This window comes from Haemaphysalis longicornis, unplaced genomic scaffold (assembly GCF_048455015.1).
Source record: "Haemaphysalis longicornis isolate Haplotype H1 unplaced genomic scaffold, Haemaphysalis longicornis Haplotype H1 scaffold_3, whole genome shotgun sequence".
In the NCBI taxonomy this organism is placed as follows: Eukaryota; Metazoa; Arthropoda; class Arachnida; order Ixodida; family Ixodidae; genus Haemaphysalis; species Haemaphysalis longicornis.
Genome location: NW_027526335.1, coordinates 7,959,261 through 7,978,112, shown reverse-complemented (window position 1 = coordinate 7,978,112; position 18,852 = coordinate 7,959,261). Strand labels below are relative to the sequence as shown.

The window sequence follows — 18,852 nt, the reverse complement described above, 5'->3', positions numbered from 1 at the left end:
GGGAGGAGATTTCTGGAACAATAGACTTTATACCAAAATGCATTGCTAGTAGTCGATGGCAAGTGTTGCAGGGTCCCTTTAATAATAACCGATACGAAGGCCCGCTGTGCTAAGTACTCAGGGCTCCCTAAATAAAACATATTCAAAAGTCTCTCAAGCAGGAAACCATACGCACTGCTTGTATCACTTCGCAACTCTATCACACCACTCACCACAGTTCTCCACAGTTCACTAGTATACACGCTACTATAACCATGACAATAAAAACTGGCACCGACCAAGAATGTTTAAAATCCAAAAAAGACGTTTCGGCTCCCGTACGGGTGCCTTGTTCATACGGGTGCCTTGTTTTTCAGCTACTATAACCACTATTACACCGAGAGATCACTGTAGATCGCAACCTCGACAGTTCACGACAAAACTTCACCATCAATAAAACAATCAGTAGGGTAGAAGAGACACTTCTACTTGCTTGTTTACCACACGGATATACCGAGTGGACCACCGTTGAAGGAACTGCTCTTCATCGCGGTTAGCTCACCCTCCAGACTTGAGCGCATTTTTTGTAGCATGGAAAACATGAACTTTTGCGGCCGCGTTCTGAGCGCCGCAAAGCCGCGCCTTTTCCAGATGATCTGGGCACCAACGCACAGCAAAAACCGGAACAGCATGAGAGGTGAGCGGGAAAGAGAAGGGAGGCATTTCCTTAGCAGGAGCGCCAGTCGACTATTGTATTTCGTTGACATTTGCAACGAAAGCAGCAGATACGCGGCATTTTTTTTTCGATGGGTTGGTAGGGGCATCACAAGAGGTACTCATTTATTGTAATTCAAATTTTTTTCATAAAACACGAAATGTTTCGAAAGTAAAGTCAGCTACTTTTCAACCCCGAACACCTAGTAAGTAAACTGGAAACAATTTCAACGAAACGGCACCTTATATATAGAACCAAACTAATCACTAATCACGCGACTATTTTCGCCACCACGGGCACGACAACGGACACAAGGGAGCGATAACGGCATGGCGATATGGCATACATTTATTTCGCGGTAGTCACGGTGTTGCATAGAAATGCAGGATCTCACAGTCAAACAAGGTTTTTGTTATTACACACCGCAGTTTCTAAACTAAGACGGTATCCTAATCCTTATGTTGGCTGCACATTACAGCTGATTGTAATCGGCGTTGTTAGGTTTTGATGACTCATTAGAGTAAGCGAATGCCTCTCGCTTGTCGCTGTGACGTATTTATCATAACACTACTTGTGCAAACTCCGATAAAGTAAATAAAAGATCTGTATTCAAAGGAATATTAAGCTGAAAGGACCGATACATTCTGCATAATTGATGTAGTCTCCAAAGAGTTGCATTAGGCCCGCGGCTGCTTCTATTAATTTTGATGAAAGCAATGATAAACTCAGATCTCTCACTCATATTAGGTTCTAGGAAGCTTTAATTTATTTTACACGAGTTGAATGTCTAGCCTGCTCTCGTAATCGGGTATGCAATTTTTCATTTTAACCCATTTCGGTAGGAAAACAAATTTGGCAGACGCGTGCACAAACACAGGGTGATTAAATGATATGCATATTTATTAATGAGCGTTGCAATAATCTCCAACGTTAGTAACTGTGCTTGGCTTGCTGCATCTCAAAGTGATTCCACACGTGGGTATGCATGGTGTAACCCTGCTGTAACGTGTAACATGGTGTAACCCTGATGTAACATGGTGAAATGGCGTAACGTAAACCTTTGTTTCACTGCTTGGAAATTTGAACCCTCAGATCACTCATAAAGCTCGGTAGGGAAGCAAGCGCCATGCGGTATTTGTAGCGTCTTCAAGAACGTCACACTGATGTCACAATGACATCACGATGGTTGCAGGAACGTTTCGATTCACTGTGAAGTTTTACGGGCCGACGCTTGCAGGCGATGAGGCGCGCCATAGTGGAGGGCTCCGGATAATTCTGACCGCCTGGGGATCTTTAACGTGCGTCGAAATCTCGAACACGTGGGCGTTGGTGGTTATCGCCTCCGTCAGAAAATCGGCCACCGCGGCCGGGAATCGAACCCGCGTCCTTGGGCTCAGGAGCACAACGCTTTAGCCACTGAGCCACCGCGGCGGGTTGCAGTAAGGTTTCATGTTTTCTCGGTACTGAAATCATCGACGTTCACTTACTTTATGGTTATTTCAATTTTGTGTATGTCCACGCGCATGCCATGGAAATTAAATGAGCCCACAGTTTGTTACGGGCCGTCTTGCGGACTTTCCCGTTTTTCGTTTGAGCAATCCTTACCGCATCGTAGAGGAGGATAGACGCGCGAAGGAAACGGAATTTTTGAACGCCTTTTTCTCGATATAAAATACGCGTAAATCAGCTAAACCTTTAAAAAATTGGGCGATGTTAAAAAAAGTTTTTGTGCCCGTTTATGCTATCCTCGCGTGTACATGATGATGATCGCCTACACGTAAACACAAGAAAAAAAAAAACTGTGGTTGATTCCTCTGTCATAGAAACGGGTAAAGCACGAAAGGGAAATGTGCAGCGAAATCTGCAGCTGATCATGATTTGCGGGTCGGCGGCTGCCTTATGGATGTGCTTGGCAAGCGAAGTCCTGCTGGCGGGTCGCTTTGGAAAAGGTGGCCAGGCGTCATTTCCGTAACGGATATGACGCCAGCGAAACCTTGGTGTATCCCGGCATAAAACACTTTCGTGTTAAAACACAAAACCCGAAAACGAACAACCCGAAGTATAACGTACTCTTTAGTACTAAAGGTTGCTTCCCCGCAAGAAGACCCTGTGTGCAGGGGTGCGCCCTTTACAGGCCACTTGCTTCGTTGTACTGGTGTCACTTCCGTGGTGGATATGACGTAACTGAAATCTCCGTGAATCTCGGAATAAAACACTGTCGTGTTAAAAAAAATCCTCCGTCGCATGCCCCCGCGCGAGGGACACGAGTAAATGCAGAGCATTGGGGTCGTTTACGTGGCGTAGGGTTGGTGGTGGTGGTGGTGGTAGTTGTTGGTGGTAGTTGTTGGTGGTAGTTGTTGGTGGTTGGTGGTGAAGTGGAGCCCGCGCCAACCCGCTTTATAGGGGGTGGTTGTATTGCGGTAACGTTTAGTGTTTGGGGGGTTGGTGCTATCACGTGTACACCACGCAGCTATCACGCCGCTAGCACGCCGCTGAGTCGCCAACGCACGCCGCTGACGACCTAGTTTGAATGAGTCAAGGATATAAGGCGCGTTCGTAGCCTTTGATTCTGTGTCGTTTTGTGGCGCAGTGGGTAGAGCACCATGTACCTTGCGTTCCGCCCGCAGGGTCGTGGGATCGAAACCAGGCGCCGGTAACTGTTATTTCTTTTTCTTTTTATAGTGTAGGGTGAGGCTGGCTGCTGCGGACGCCGACGCACGGGTGACATCGTGAGTTATACAAATGCTCTGCATTTAAAAAATGGGCCCATCTCCCCGCGAGGGGGACTCGAGTAAATGCGTCGCATAGGGGGTGGGTGTATTGCGTTAACGTTTAGTGTTTGGGGGGTTGGTGCTATCACGTGTACACCACGCAGCTATCACGCCGCTAGCACGCCGCTGACGACGTAGTTTGAATGAGTCAAGGATATAAGGCGCGTTCGTAGCCTTTGATTCTGTGTCGCTTTTGCGGCGCAGTGGGTAGAGCACCATGTACCTTGCGTTCCGCCCGCAGGGTCGTGGGAGCGAAACCAGGCGCCGGGAACTGTTATTTCTTTTTATAGTGTAGGGGGAGGCTGGCTGCTGCGGACGCCGACGCACGGGTGACATCGTTAGTTATACAAATGCTCTGCATTTAAAAAACATGAATCGAGTTTGTGAGTGCTTCCCCGCCAAGTCTTGTGTTTACCGATGACGATGATATCCGCGCAGACACGATGAAGAGCCGAAGTCTGCGTACAACAACAGCCAGCGTCGCAAAGCAAACTCTGCGGTTAAAAGTCCCCGCTGCGCGTCTGACTCCCAGCCACAACAAACTGTGCGTCGCGGCTACTAACAAGCTTGCTTGCCGCCCCGCAAGTGATGCAAATAAATCAAGCCTTCCTTCGGGCGGGCCGCTGCCATACGTCTTTCGGGATCCGCCACACGGCGCGGGTCGGAGGCTCTCACATCTGGCGCATTATTGATGTGGCGGCTTGAACTCGGTACCACTCATAAAGCGCCTCCACTCAGCTCCAGACGTGCACGGCGCGATGCCCACAAGTGTGTTTGTCTGCGAATTTGTGCTTTCGCGCCTGTTTGTATTTGCTTGGGCCGAAATAACGAGCTTCCCCATGACGTGCGTTGTATAGGGCGCGTCTACGCCTTGTCGCGACCTCAGCCACCCCCTCCTCTCGGGCGGTTACATTTTTCACGAATGACACGGATGTCAGCGGAATTAATTTTCACCATTTCTCACCGCTCGGCCTGACGGAAGCGGTGCAGAGAAGGCGAGGGGGAACGTGAGATAGCCATCGCAAACAAAAAAGAGAAAAAAAGTTAAAGTAGTAGGAAGAAGATGAGGAGACCGCGACCCGAATGCAAGTAGACGTAGTGGGGCTTTCTAGCTACGCGGCGCTCCCGATTTTGGCTTGTTACTGTGGACACGATAAGGAGAGTTGGTAGCAGGCTGCCGTCAAAAAACGCCACGCCTTCGCATAAAAGAGAAACACGCAGGCCCTTTGAACTATGGACGTGGGGAGAGACGTAAATCTAGCTAATATATACGCGCCTTTCGCCGACGACAAATTCCCCCGTCGGCGCGCTTTGCTATTCGCTTTATGCCGACGAGCGGTTCAGAGAAAACGAGCGCGACAAAAGTTTTTCGCTTCGCGGCGCACATGTCTTGGTGAGGTTGGTAGCATTTTTCACCGATTGGTGGCATGGCGGGACAACCATACACAATGCACATAGAAACAACTGACTGCATAAATTGTATATTCACACACACACAAGATAAACGGTTAGGCTAGTGAAGGAAATAGTAAAAAGGGGCGCAATAAAAAAATTGGCCGCGTATCTGCTCCTTTCGTTGCAAATGACGTCAAAAGACGATAGTCTTTATCGGCTTTCGCGAAGTAAATGCCTCTCTTCGCTTTACCGCTCACCTCTCATGTTGTTCATCTTGCGTCGCGCTCCTCCCAAGGTAAAGACGCCAAATGTTTGCTTAAATCATTTTAAATTTTGCGCGTTCCACTGCTCCAAACCGGGTGTCTCGATGCGAACGCTGCCGTACGGCGAAGACGCGCGTTAATCGAGGCACCCTACTTCAACGTTTATAGAACCGCGTTTCCCTACTCCACGTGCGTTGCAAGCAGAACGTGGAAACTATCTAGTGGAACCTTGCGTAACTGTTGCCGGTTGATTTCTTAAAATGGCGCCAGAAGCTATAGTGGCGCGGCCGACAGCAGGCGACGGCGGAGTGAATTCTTTTTCTGCAGTTGATGAAATATTTAATTTCGCAAAAGTCAAGCATGTTTGAATTTTTATAAAGGAACACTGCAAATATCACTTCTGTATTGATTTGTTGTCTCATATTTGCGTAATGTCTTGTTCTTCTTCAACAATGTTGACAAGTATAAACATTACACCGGACCAAGACGGGTAGATTTAGCTGTGACTATATAAGACTATTGCGCAGGCATTCTTTTGCTTTGGCCGGGTGGCTGAATCGAGTCACAGACAGACAGACGGACAGACATACAGACATACAGACAGACCAAAATTTCTGGGTTTAAGTAGCCCAAGAAAGACTATCGTCTTTAAAACATACCAAGTTTACTTCGAAAACATAACTTTACATCGACGTTTTGGACGGTCCCCGTCCGAAACGTCGATGTAAAGCTATGTTGTCGAAGTAAACTTGTTATGTTTTTTTTAGTTTTTTATTGCGCCCCTTTTTTTTTCATAAGTTTGACCGGTGTCCAAGAAACTGTTTCTTGTATATATATATATATATATATATATACATACCGAGAGAGAGGTATTGTGGCTTTTTTTTGGTACAGGTGGTTATCAAATGGTTACGGTGCGCGAGACTTCGCATGCCTTAGCAAAAGTTCAGTGCTCGAAATTATTCAGAGCGCTCCCCTCTAGCGCACCCTGGAGCCTGAGCATAGTTGCGGCCCTTTGAACTTTTCCTGATCAAATACAGAGACGCCGGGTTCATTTGACACTAACATCGCTCGCAGCAAACATTCAGCATGTGTAACGCGTACTCGATGAGTGTTTAATACCAAGAAGCGAGCACTCCGCACGTGTCTCACGTTTGGTTGGCGCCTAAGTTGTTTTATTTTTCCAAGTTCGAACATCTTCATTCGCCATTCGCAAATTATTTTTTTCTGCCGCACTTTTCCCCAGTTGGGAACGAAGGCGCAGTGAGCGAAATTATGACGGAAAGTGGGCTTTGAAGTCAGTCCCAAGGGAAAAAACATTTCGGGGCTTCTCTCTTGCTCGTTCGCGCTGGAGATATACAGCGAAACCAGCAAATCTCGCTCGTATACGGTCTGGCGGAGGCAGCAATGCAAGCTGTTGCGGAAACGCGAGAGGCATTCTCACAACTTAAGCGCGCGCGGGCTTGGCGTTAGAAGTAGGCGCGCGTAATCAAAACGGACGGACGAGCAGTAGAACAGTAGACGAGACTTCTCGAACAAACAAAAGTGTAAAAAAGCGGAAGCAACACGCTGCGAATGAACCGAAGCATAAAAAATGGAAGGAGGAAGTAATACTGAGCCCGGCATTGGGAATTCCGAAGGCGACGAGGTCCTGGAAAACCTTTGAAATTCTCTGAGTTTCCCCTTTTCCGCCAACATCGAAGATCTTTATTATTGGGGCCTTTCTTTTCATTCATGCCTACCACTTTTTCTTTACCTTCTCTTTTATACAGCACAGCTTTTGCTCCGAAAGTCCGCAAGCCCGTTCTGGAAAAAGAACGACTAAAGAAGTGAGAAAACCAGTAGGAGGCGAGGCGCTAGAAATACACGAGGCTCATGTATTCCAACCCTCGGCTTTTTGAAAGCGTGCCTGCAGGAGCTCACGTTCTCTTTTAGACGTACACACGTACGGGCACAAGCAGCGCGCCGGCCGCATGCACGCTCAGGACGCATACACGTTCGCACACAAAGCCACCAGGTCCTATTGCGATCGGGAGAGGCCGAGATCCCCCAGTCCTCAGGCCCTCCCACGCTTTCAATTCTTCCGCTCTATTTCTCGTCACGGAGTACTCATATATTGATGGCGCCATCGAACCATTCCTTTCATTCTTCTCCCCGCAGCCCTATATGAACACCGCTTGCTAGCGTATGAAAAAAGCGGATTCTAGCGAATCAGGAAAAAAAAAAAAAAGACCCAAGAGGGAAAAGAGGAAAGGAGCCCTGAGGAACAAAGCTAAGCGCCGATATATGAAGAAAGCGATGGTGGCGTCCCTCTACATTGCTGGCCACCCCGCTGGCATCGGAGTCGGTTTTTATTAAAACGCCACGGCGTTGTTCGACCACGAATGTAGCCAAGTGAGCTCAAACGGAAGCGGGGGAGAGGGGGGGGGGGGAAGGCTGTTTATACGGCAGAACATTGAGAATGGTGGGGTAAGGGTGGAAGAGGGTGATTTGAGAAGGTTACTTGCGTAGCCGGGTGTGCTGCCTTATCTGTCATCATTCAGTAATTAGAAGGACAAATTGCAGAAATGGAACGAGGACAGGAATAAGTCTTGACACGGATGAACGCTTATGTCCTCGTTCCAGCTGCACTGCTTTTTCTGTTAATTATGTCCTGCCAACACGCCTGAACAGCCACGTCATCGAGTAATCTGGCTGTTCAGGGGGCGACTAAGCGGGCGCGTTGGAAGCGGAGTCGATTTGAAAACGCCCCTTAAATACAACGTCCCCTCCATCCACGGCACCGTTATGAAAGCACCGACTCATCGTGACTTCTTCCCGCATGCAGCCCGATGCATTGAAAGCCTGCTGGGACATTCAATAGCTGCGGGAAGTATGGAGGTATTAAGGGGAGTATGAAAAGTGGTGCTGTTTTGAAATAGCGATGGGCCGCCAGCTTCATTCGTTGCTGATGGCGACTTCTTCGAGCGATAGCGTACAATGACTCAACTAGCTCGTTAGCGAGACTTGATAGAGGTTCTTTCCTTAACGCGAGAGTGCACGCCTAAAGACAGGGTTTAGAACCCTACCGGGGAAGCTACGAGGCGTATTGTAGGGCATCCGCTCTGCACTGCCCCGTCGTGTTCTGTGAATAAAGCGACATCCTTACATGTCTCATCGAACGGTTGACCCCGAACGACGTCGGCGTCGACATGAATTATGCAAAAGCTCAAGGGAACCAAGGAAAACTAGAAGCGAACCAAACAATGCCAGCTGTGTATTAGAGATGAAAATAAATAATAAAGTTAATTAATGTTTGACTAGTCGTTGGTAGCAATGACTAATACGATGGGATTAACGTGGATGATGACGAACTACAATGAATTAGGATGGCTAGAAGTGGCATAAAATGAATCATGATAGAATATTGATTGATTGGTGGTTTAGCGTAATGATTAGTGGCGTGGCATTGAGGCGGATTAAGATGAATTAACATTGAAAAAGGTGAAATAAGGTGGAGTAAGATGAATTAGGGTGAATACAAGTGGATTAAGATGAATTAAGGACGTTAAACCAACGTGGCTTCTGTGTCGACGAGTGGAAGTCTATATAATATGTAAAAGAGAAAGGGGCCATTGAGACAAAATGCAAGTTTGTTTTATCGGAAATATTTGGTGTTTTGAACGGTGGCCAAAGCCAGTCCGGCGGCAAGTGATGCTTTATTAATTAAGAAATTCAACATTTTACTCCTAAATTTTAATTCTCCCAGTAAATCGTGTTTCATGGCGTCAGCGATGACGTATTCAGAGAATCTGCCCAAAACGAAAGTTGATATGTTGAATAAGCCTGCTGAGAATGGCACAGCGTCTACACCGTTGCCTTGTTTACTGTCCGCCTTCTGAGCTGGCGCGACGATACCACTCATGGATCTTTGTCCGTATTTGCTCTGTTTGTGACTGGACTTGCAGCTGGATTACTTTTGTTACGGTTGATAGTAATCATTTGTGAAAAGTGAAAAAATGCGTACGCTCGACAAACACAGCCATGTGAGTGGCGACGTCGCTTATGCCAGTTGGCCAGTGTCGTGTCAGACTATTGTCCAACGCGTTCGACGGCTGTGCAGCTTCGGTCAGCACAGTGCGCGCCGCACGCACTGGTGCTGCTATGTTTGAGAGTTCGTTCGTAGCTTTCATTGTTTAACCCACCACTCCAACTGCTATAAAAGAGTGTGCACCAAATTTAGGCGCAAATAACTCGTTCTGTGAGCTTACAATATCTGTTCAATCTGTATTGAATTTTTCCGGCCCCACCCGATTGCAACGAGCTGCCCATAAGGCGTCACGAGTTCAGCGCGCAAAAGTAGCTAGAGTGTCGCATGCCTTTCCTTTGTTTTCCTCACTATACAGCTTAGTTTAGTGAAGTTCGTGTTAAAAATGGTGTCAATGTTGTCATAACGAGGCAATCTTTCGACTGAACCGAACATGCGTTTTGACATTATGACCCCTCCAAGTGTCACGAGAAGTTTTTATGTTCTCAATTTTATTTTTTCGCTTTTGACATGGCCCGATAAAAAAATGCATGACCGTCACGCAAATGGGGTACGTCCTACGATTTTGCCTTTGGTTTTTCGTACCTCACTTGACCAGCCCGTCGAGAAACCCGACCTAATAGCGTTTTCAATCAATACTCAGCGGCCGTGGCTTTATATTCTTTTCCGGGTGTCTTCCGATGGCATCCTTTGAATTCGCTTTGAATTTTCCTCTGTGCGTCCGATGAGCTTGGGACGCCCGTCGCAAGTACGCATTTCTACAAGAACAGGAATTGCGAGGACTCGTAGAATACCGAACCTGCATGAAATAGTCTAATAAAGCCCGGACACCCTGTCCCCTTGCAAAAGCGGAAGAGAGGTCAATTGTACGAGAAGAAATAAAACCGCAAGAAAAAAAAAGTAAGTGGCGCCCCGGTGAAAAAAAAAAAGCCTTTTCGTTTAACCGCCCTTTGTGATCGTCGCCGCTTCGTAATGAGCTGTCGGTCCGAAGCAAGCACCAACTGTAATCGCCTTAGGCAACACGCCCTCGCGTGCTTGCAAGTCCAGAAATGAGTTCTGGGTAATGACGAATCTTGGTCCTTGTCGCCCAATCGATAGCGAACACGCGCCAGATTTGTCCGAAGGGTGCGGCGGTCTCTGTCACAATCAGACGTGAAAGAGGTTTACACTTGCGTAAGTCCTGCCGGCGGATCGCCAACGCTCCCTTCTTTTGTGTGTGTGGAGGCTCGCCACGGGGCTCGATTAGCATACCGTGTCATCCTCCTCTATGAATGACGAACTTTTCCACAACGAAGAAAAGTTATCTGTTTTCGTACTACCTAACTTATTTGGTTGGCGAAGCTTCGCGATGTTCGATAGGGCACACGCGGAAAGCAATTACAGTCTGCGTTGGAGGCTTAACAACGCGGGAGATTTGGGATGTGCCTAGAAATTATTGTTCCAACTATCGCGAGTTCGGTTTCATGGGGCGTTTTCTGTGCCAATTTGTGTGTTTTGCTTTGAGTGCTACTTTACATTATAACACTCGAAACGGTTCGGGCTAGGAATCAACACTTTCGTGCGCTTTTTGTTCTTACAAATTGATTTGGTCCTTTCTACGTAGTTACAAAACATTAAAAAAAAAGCTTGAGAGGCTTTTTACTGATAACGAATGCATGTTTGCGGAAATGTAGTTTCCAGAACTGTTGCCTTATTGCTAAAATAATTGTTTTGAAACATGCGTGAGTAGCACAACGAAAGGTGTAGTGGTCTCATCTCGCAGCTCAACAAATCGATAATTGTGCGAGCGAATGGCCGTCGGAGTAGGCCGTCGGAGTAGAGTAATTTTATCGAGGTGTTAAAATCAGAAGGACGTCAGAAAATCCTGGGAACGCGGGTATTGTGAGGGTGTTTTTGAGACGCGACACGAGCTGCGAGCCCGCTGCTGGAAGAGGAGACGAAGTACAATGGGCGTGTTCAAGTGAGGGAACATGCCCGTGCAACAGTAAGTATGGGCAGGTGAGCAGCCCGGGCAGGTGCAGACACCGGGGAAAAGGGAGCAGTGGGAGCAGGTCCAGTTGTGGGAACAGGTGCAATTGAAGAAGGAGCGGGAACGGCGGCATCGGCTGTGAAGCTGGCCGTACCGGGGTAGGCACAGGCGCAGGTGAAGAGGCAGAATAAGTATCAGGGACAGGCAGGGGAACGGCTAAAGCGGGCTCAGGCGCAGCTGAAGTGGGGCAGGAGGAGACGAAACGGGAGGGAGAGCCGGAGCTGTCTGTGGTGGTTTGCTTCACAGCGGATTCTGCTGTGGGTGTGGGCAAATAAAATAAAAGAAAAAAAATATGGATTTATTTTCACAAGATTAAATGGAATTAAACCAAGGTACCGTGACGGGAATAACCGCTTAACGAAGCCTCATAATGCGCAGATGGTGAACTGCAGGGTAGCTGGGCTGATACAGGGAGCTTCTAGTACCGTCGACGGATAGCTGAGAGCTGCCACCGTCGAGCTGCTCTAGAACTACAACGGTAATTTTAATATCGGTGTAGTAGAACGTATGACGAGATGCGAGGTGTTGTCTGACCAATGCCAAGACTAAGGCCAAGGCGTTGCCAGACACAATCAATCAATCAATCAATCAATCAATCAATCAATCAATCAATCAATCAATCAATCAATCAATCAATCAATCAATCAATCAATCAATCAATCAATCAATCAATCAATCAATCAATCAATCAATCAATCAATCAATCAAAGTATACCTATTCCTCGTTAGGAAACGACATGCTGGATACGTGTCACATGTCCGTAAGGTATGTGCCTCAAAAAGTTTACTCTCTTTGCGTGAGATTATGCTCTAGTGCTACCTAGCCCCGGTCTTCATTTTGAATTTGCTGTTCGCAGTAGAGGCGAAATCGGCGAAACAGCGATAAATTGCTATTTCTTGTTTTTGACATCTCTAACAGGCCATGAATGTCATACATAGCAGCCGTACTTGAATAACAGCGTGTCTTTGGTGCCATGCGGTTACGTCTGCCTCTTCAGAAGCAGCGAGGCGTTGGTTTGATCCACGCTGCTCAGCAATTCGTACGACATTACGTTTTCAAATCTGCAGAAGTGTGCGCGGGGGCGCGCAAGTAGAAAAAAAAAATGAAGGAAGCCCAACCTTACTCGTAAGACTTGAAGTTAACGAAGCTGTGGCCAACCTTCACGACCATTACGACGGTTTAAGTTCACGATTGCAGCCGATTTGCTTCTTCGCTGCCGCAACCACATTTACTCCGTCATTGATGCTATAAGTGTGAGCTTCCTTCATTTTTTTCGAAAGTGATAATCCTTAGACGTCGGATTGGAGGGGCGTACGCTATGACGCGTCTTTCTCGTTCCGAGCAAGTGTTGCCACGATTACGGCGAACGGCGGAATATTTTTTGTCCAAATTTGGCCAATCTCCCAAGGGGGGTATGCTTGGCTTGGACAAACGCGCCCCAGGAACGCTGGGCGGTCGCTGCGAGGCACGCACACACGAGTGCTGCGCATTTTCTTGTTTTTTTAACTGCCGGGTGGTCGCCGTAATCTTGACCAGTCTCCCTAAGTGAGTATGCTTGGCTTGACAAACGTGAGCCGGGGACGCTGGGCGGCCGTCGCGAGACACGCACACACGAACGCTCGGCATTTTCTTGGTTTTTTAACTGCCGGGTGGTTGCCGCGAGGCACGCGCTCACGTGCACACGCTCGGCATTTTCTTGGTATTTTTAACTGCAACAGGAAAAAATACCATTTGCTAACAGCTTCGCTGTAAAATTTCCAGCTGGGTTGGGCACCGCCAAAGATATTTCAATGTCAATAAAAAGAGCAAAAAAAAAAAAAAAAGAACTGAAAAAATATATGTTCTTGCTTAACCTGGTTGAATTTTCCTGCGATAAAATCCGCCCGCGCCCAATGATTCAACAAGACGGTTTACACAGACAGCTGTGACAAAATACGCCCGTGGGTCGTTTCCCCAGCTTCACAATTTTCCAATGTGTGGATACATTCGTTCTTGTGCTGTGTTTACTTAACAAGTCAGAAGTCAAGTCAAACTTGTTTATGCAGCGGGACATCCTGGTTCGAATTCCGGCTCTGCCGCCTTCTCTTGTTTATTACTTTTGGAGCCTCCTCGCAGACGAAGTTCTGCCTTGTGAGGCCCCTATTTTATTCCTGCGACGGAGATTGCTGGCGCCCAGTCGGGAACGCAGGCGATGGGAGTCCCCTCTGAATTCCTACAAGGAGTTCTGCTTATATAAGCACTCCGACGACTGCACCTTCTTTCTTCATCTTTATTTTCTCTTGCGACGCCCAGGCCGACGCTGAGGGGACTCTATTGCAGTGTACTGAGTGTACCGACGGGGCTAGCTTGCAACACCTGATGCCCAGTTGCGTGGCCATAAAAAACCCGCACTGTGCACCCGAGGGCTCGGAGTAATTTCAGAACAAGAGCGTAGTACACACGGCTACTGCCTTATGCTTTATTATTATTATTATTCGCTTCCCTCGCTTCCCTCGTCCCTCGACATCGCTTCCCTCGCGAGTATCACCGTCTTGACTCCGGACCACTACTTGCAAGTGGTGTCTGATCTAAAGGTTAGGCGCGATACAGCTGACCTCTTACTTCTTTTTAAGCTCATACATGGACAAGTTAGCACTGCGGAACTTCTTTCTGAGCTCTAGCTAACAGTGCCTCTTAAAACCACAAGAAAATGTCATCCTTTTCGTACTCTCAGCTCCTGTAACCGACATTGCCCGCTGTTCAGGCTGCAGAGCACGAGTAACTTCTATTCTGCAGACGTAGATATTTTTAACAGCTCCCTCAATCAGTTCAGTTCAGACACTTGCAGAATTTTCATTCGCTAATGCGCTTCCTCTTATTCTCTTACATGGAACTATATGAAATGTTTCTTTGTTCCGTCATACTGAATGGATCTTGTTCTGGTTATAGTAACTTTCTTTTTACCTGCTTGCCTTACTATATGGATAGAATGCTGTTTATATGACTTTTTTGTTGTTTTCCATTTATGGATTGCTGTTATAACGTTACACGATTATCTGTAGTGTGCAGTTGTTCTGTTTCATCTGTACGATGTAATTACGAATTCTGTTGTATCCTGTCATTTTTGTTTGTGTTCATTGCATGTAGTTTATACGCTATCTACGTTTTGAAGTGGTTTGTGCGGTATACTTTGTAATATACACAGTAAAAGTTATTTTTTTTACTGTTTTATCTTATACGTTGTCAAAGTGTTCTTTCCTTTCACTTTTTTCCCTTTTTTCACTTGTATCCATCTGTGTGCCAGCACCAAGGCCTCACGGCTGCTCCTGGGCACGATAAATATACATGATTGATTATTATTATTACTATTATTACTATCACTATAATAAAGAGATTGATTGATTGATTGATTGATTGATTGATTGATTGATTGATTGATTGATTGATTGATTGATTGATCAGCCACCAGCGGGGTGCCTCAGGGCTCAGTCCTTGGTCCTCTTTTGTATTCACTGTTTGTCAACGATGTTTCGACAGCAATTCAGTACTCATCGTTCTTGCTGTACGCAGACGATATAAAAATATTCAAAGTGATTGGCGACATCTCAGACTGTGCACAACTGCAATGTGATATCGCCGCGTTTTCGGACTGGTGCAACAGAAATAAGTTGATACTCAATAGTGCAAAAACCAAAGTGGTGTCGTATACCCGTAAAACAGATGATATCAATTTCACCTATCGCATAAGTGAAGAAGATCTGAATCGGATATGCCAAATCAGAGACTTGGGAGTTTTATTTGACTCTAAGCTCACATTTACAGCCCATACTAATGAGATTACCCGTCGTGCTTTGCGAACACTAGGTGCAACATGTCGTGTCTCCAGAGAATTCAACTATCCAGACACATTTCTTCAGCTCTATACCTCAATGTGTTGCCCTCTATTGGAATACGCATCCGTGGTCTGGAACGCAACGTGTCGGTCCAACGCGGCGGCCATTGAGAGAGTGCAAACTAAATTTCTCTCAATACTAAAGCATATGTACGCTACTGCGAAGGCTAAAGATAATCCTGGTGTTGATGACGCCAGCTTGCTTGTAATGGACCCATTACACAGTCGGAGGGCCAAGGCTGACCTTTTATTCTTGTACAAACTGGTCCACAGCCTCATTGATTGTACATAGTTGCTGGGTGCCATAAATTTGAGAACCCCGACAGGCAACACCAGGGCACCTAGACCGTTTCATGTCTCTGCCCGTGTCAAGAGTCCCGTGGGACGCATTCAGCACCTATACAATATGCACGCAGAAAGTTTGGACGTATTCCATCGTCCCTTTCCAGCTTTTTGTAAGAAACTGCGTCGCTTGACAAACCAGGAGTAGTTTGCTTGCCCTAGTATGTAACGTCCATTCACACACTTTATGCTGCCGGGGTCGGTTAACTATGTATGTATGCTAATTGTTTCGATATTCCCTTGTGTATCTAAGTTTTATGCCTTCATTGTGGCGTGATCTTTAGCTAATATCTTTTTCCGGTTTACATGTTTCAGTGTACAGAGTTTTAATCATGCCTTGTTGTATTACACTTGTAGTCTCCATAGCAGTCAGCAGTGTCTTATTGCTACGCACTGATTGCAATGCCGTGTTTGCATATGTGCTCGGGTCATGTGCGTGTGTCGGCGTGTGTGTATCTCAAAGTGTCTCATTCTCGTTCAGACTATACAATGCTATTTTCTATATTTTTCTGAGATATGCACTTTTCTTTCTTTCCGCACCAGCACATCGTTCCTTGACACACTAATAAACAATTAATTGGTTGTTTCATTCATCATTTTTATTATCTCTGCGATTTGTTGGTCTGATCATTTATGTCTATACTCCTGCGATTGTTTTCTTCGCTATTGTTCTGTCAAACTTGTTGCTCTGTTTGCTGTGTGTCTCGACATGATGGGACATCGCAAAGGCATCGCTCGTTTTAGGGAAATACTTTATTGCAGTGTGACTTTTTAAAAATCAAAACTCTCGTTTTATATGTACACTCTGTCTCCATCATGTGCACTGTGTATTTTGTTGTATATTTCCTTTTTTCAAGTGCCTTGACTGTTTCGCTGGACGAGTGCCATAGCTTGCAACGCTGTTTTTTTTTTTTTTTTTGCTTTTCTGTCATATCGGGGATTTTGTGTGTTGTGCCGTGCTGTCTTACGTTTCTTTTAATGTGTTGTATATGGTGTGCCAGCACCAAGACCCTAGGGTTGTTCCTGGGCACTCAAAATAAAGGTTGATTGATTGATTGATTATTATTATTATTATTATTATTATTATTATTATTATTATTATTATTATTATTATTATTATTATTATTATTATTATTATTATTATTATTATTATTATTATTATTATTATTATTATTATTATTATTATTATTATTATAGTCACGCCATTGTCATGCAAATGCCTTAAAACCAAGCATGACTCCTATTCTTCTTTTTGTGTAACTGTTGACGCAGAGTGTTTCAGGCGCCTGTGCGACCCGTCTATGTGGCCAAAGGGCTGCCTCTTCAAGCCGTTCCAAGGCAAGCTCCACCCTGGCATGGTGCACAGCTGTGAAACTTCTGAGAATGACCAGTAAGAACGACACTCTCGACATCTATTATCAAAATGCTCGGGGTCTACGTACTAAGTCCTCCGAATTTCTTAGAAATGTTGTGTGCTCCAAATTTTCTACTATTGTTATTACTGAAACTTGGCTTTGCGATGATATCTCATCTTCCGACTATTTTCTTCCGACCTATGAAATTTTTAGAAGTGACAGAAAGTTAACTGGGCCCAAGCAAAAGGGAGGCGGTGTTCTCATTGCCATCGATCGCTCAGTGCAATGCGTGCGGCGTGCAGACCTCGAGACTGAGGAATCAGTCTGGCTTGAGGTAGGCCTCAAGAGGGGCGAGAAGCTGCTCATCGGTGCATTCTATATAACCCCGGATATTTTACCTGCTGAATATAATCTAAAGCTCACATCTATTGAAAATGTTTCCAATTCACACTCCAACCATAAGCTAATTATACTTGGGGACTTCAACACCCCAGGTATTCACTGGAACAGTCTTTCATTTCAGCATAAAAACCATTATGCAGCGCAGAAATGCACCATGTTATTAGATTTTCAATCATTCACCTCCTTGCAGCAGTTCTGCCACATAGAAAACTTCTGTGGTAATGTCCTAGATGTGTGCTTCTCGAACTTGAAAAACGTAGAAGTTTGTGCCTCCGAAGTATCTCTTGTACACCCCGACAAGTTTCACCCCCCTCTTATTGTCTCTGTCGCTGCCCAGCATTGCTATGGTGGTGTTGACGATTGTGCAGTCCCGCGATATGCTTTCAAGCGTGGAGATTATGTTGGGCTCTATCACTTTTATTCATCTGCTGAATGGTCTAGTGTTTTTGATGTCAATGATGTTGACGAACAGGTTCGACGTTTTACCGAAATTGTCAGGAGTGGCATGGAAAAGTACATCCCTTGTTATATGCCTGTTCATTCCAAATTTCCCCATTGGTTCTCTAAAGAACTTCGAAGTTCGCTTAAACTTAAGGACAGCGCCCACAAAAAGGCACAGCGTTCTGGGCTCGACAAGTGGAAAGCGGAGTTTAGTCGGTATCGCTCACTTTGTAAAAGCCTCTACCGGCGTGACCACCAGCTCTATATAGAGTCGTTAGAGGCTTCTGCGTCTCAGAAACCGGCTGACTTCTGGAGGTATGTACGCGGCCGTTCTAAGGAGTCTAAAGAACACATTAGCCTGCTTAATTCCGATGGGGAACAGGTTGAGGATGTCGCCACTAGCTTTGCTCAGTACTTTCATTCTGTCTTTCAATTGCCAGATGGTCACGACGAACGCCTGTCGTTTAATAATATGTCTAATTTTAGTACACTTATGTTCGATGAAAAACTTGTCAATGATAGCCTTAAACGGATGAAACCGTCATTTTCCTGTGGTGCAGATCGAATTCCAGCAGCCCTCATGAAGGCTTACGGCAACATTTTTGTGCCTGTCTTAACTTCCATTTATAATAACTGCTTACTTTTAGGTAAATTTCCTCGTGCATGGAAGATCGCTCGAATTTTTCCAATATTTAAGTCTGGTGATAAGTCAGCCGTTTCTAACTATCGCCCGATCTCACGCCTTTGTGTCGCCTCAAAACTCTTTGAGTCAGCTCTCCACAAAGTTCTTGCTGCCTGCGTCAAGAACGTTGTGATACCAAATCAGCACGGCTTTTTCTCGGGTCGATCGACGGTCACAAATCTTACAAGCTTTATGACACAGGCTTCGGCAGCAGTTTGTGAAAACGGCCAGTTGGACGTTATTTATTTTGACCTCAGTAAAGCGTTTGATGTGGTGAACCATCAGTTATTAATTAACAAGCTTGCTAAGTCCGGTGTAGACGCAAGCCTTGTTGCCTTGTTGTCCAACTATCTCCTTGACCGGTCCTTTTATGTAGATGTTAACTACGAAAAGTCTAGTGTTTACCCTGCAACAAGTGGTGTATCTCAGGGTTCCGTGCTGGGTCCATTATTGTTTTCTATCTTTATCAATGATGTGTCAACAGTGTTAACAAACTCTTCTTTTCTTCTCTATGCTGATGATGTTAAACTATTTAGGCACATTAGCGGTGTTCAGGACTGCTGTGCCTTGCAGAGGGAT

General features: G+C 45.8%; 1 protein-coding gene across 1 annotated transcript in view; it reads right to left on the bottom strand.

Annotated features, from left to right (window-relative positions):
* The window catches only part of LOC144173906 (low-density lipoprotein receptor-related protein 4-like), a 342,322-nt gene that overhangs the window by 119,862 nt on the left and 203,608 nt on the right, over positions 1-18,852 (bottom strand). The window lies entirely within an intron of this gene.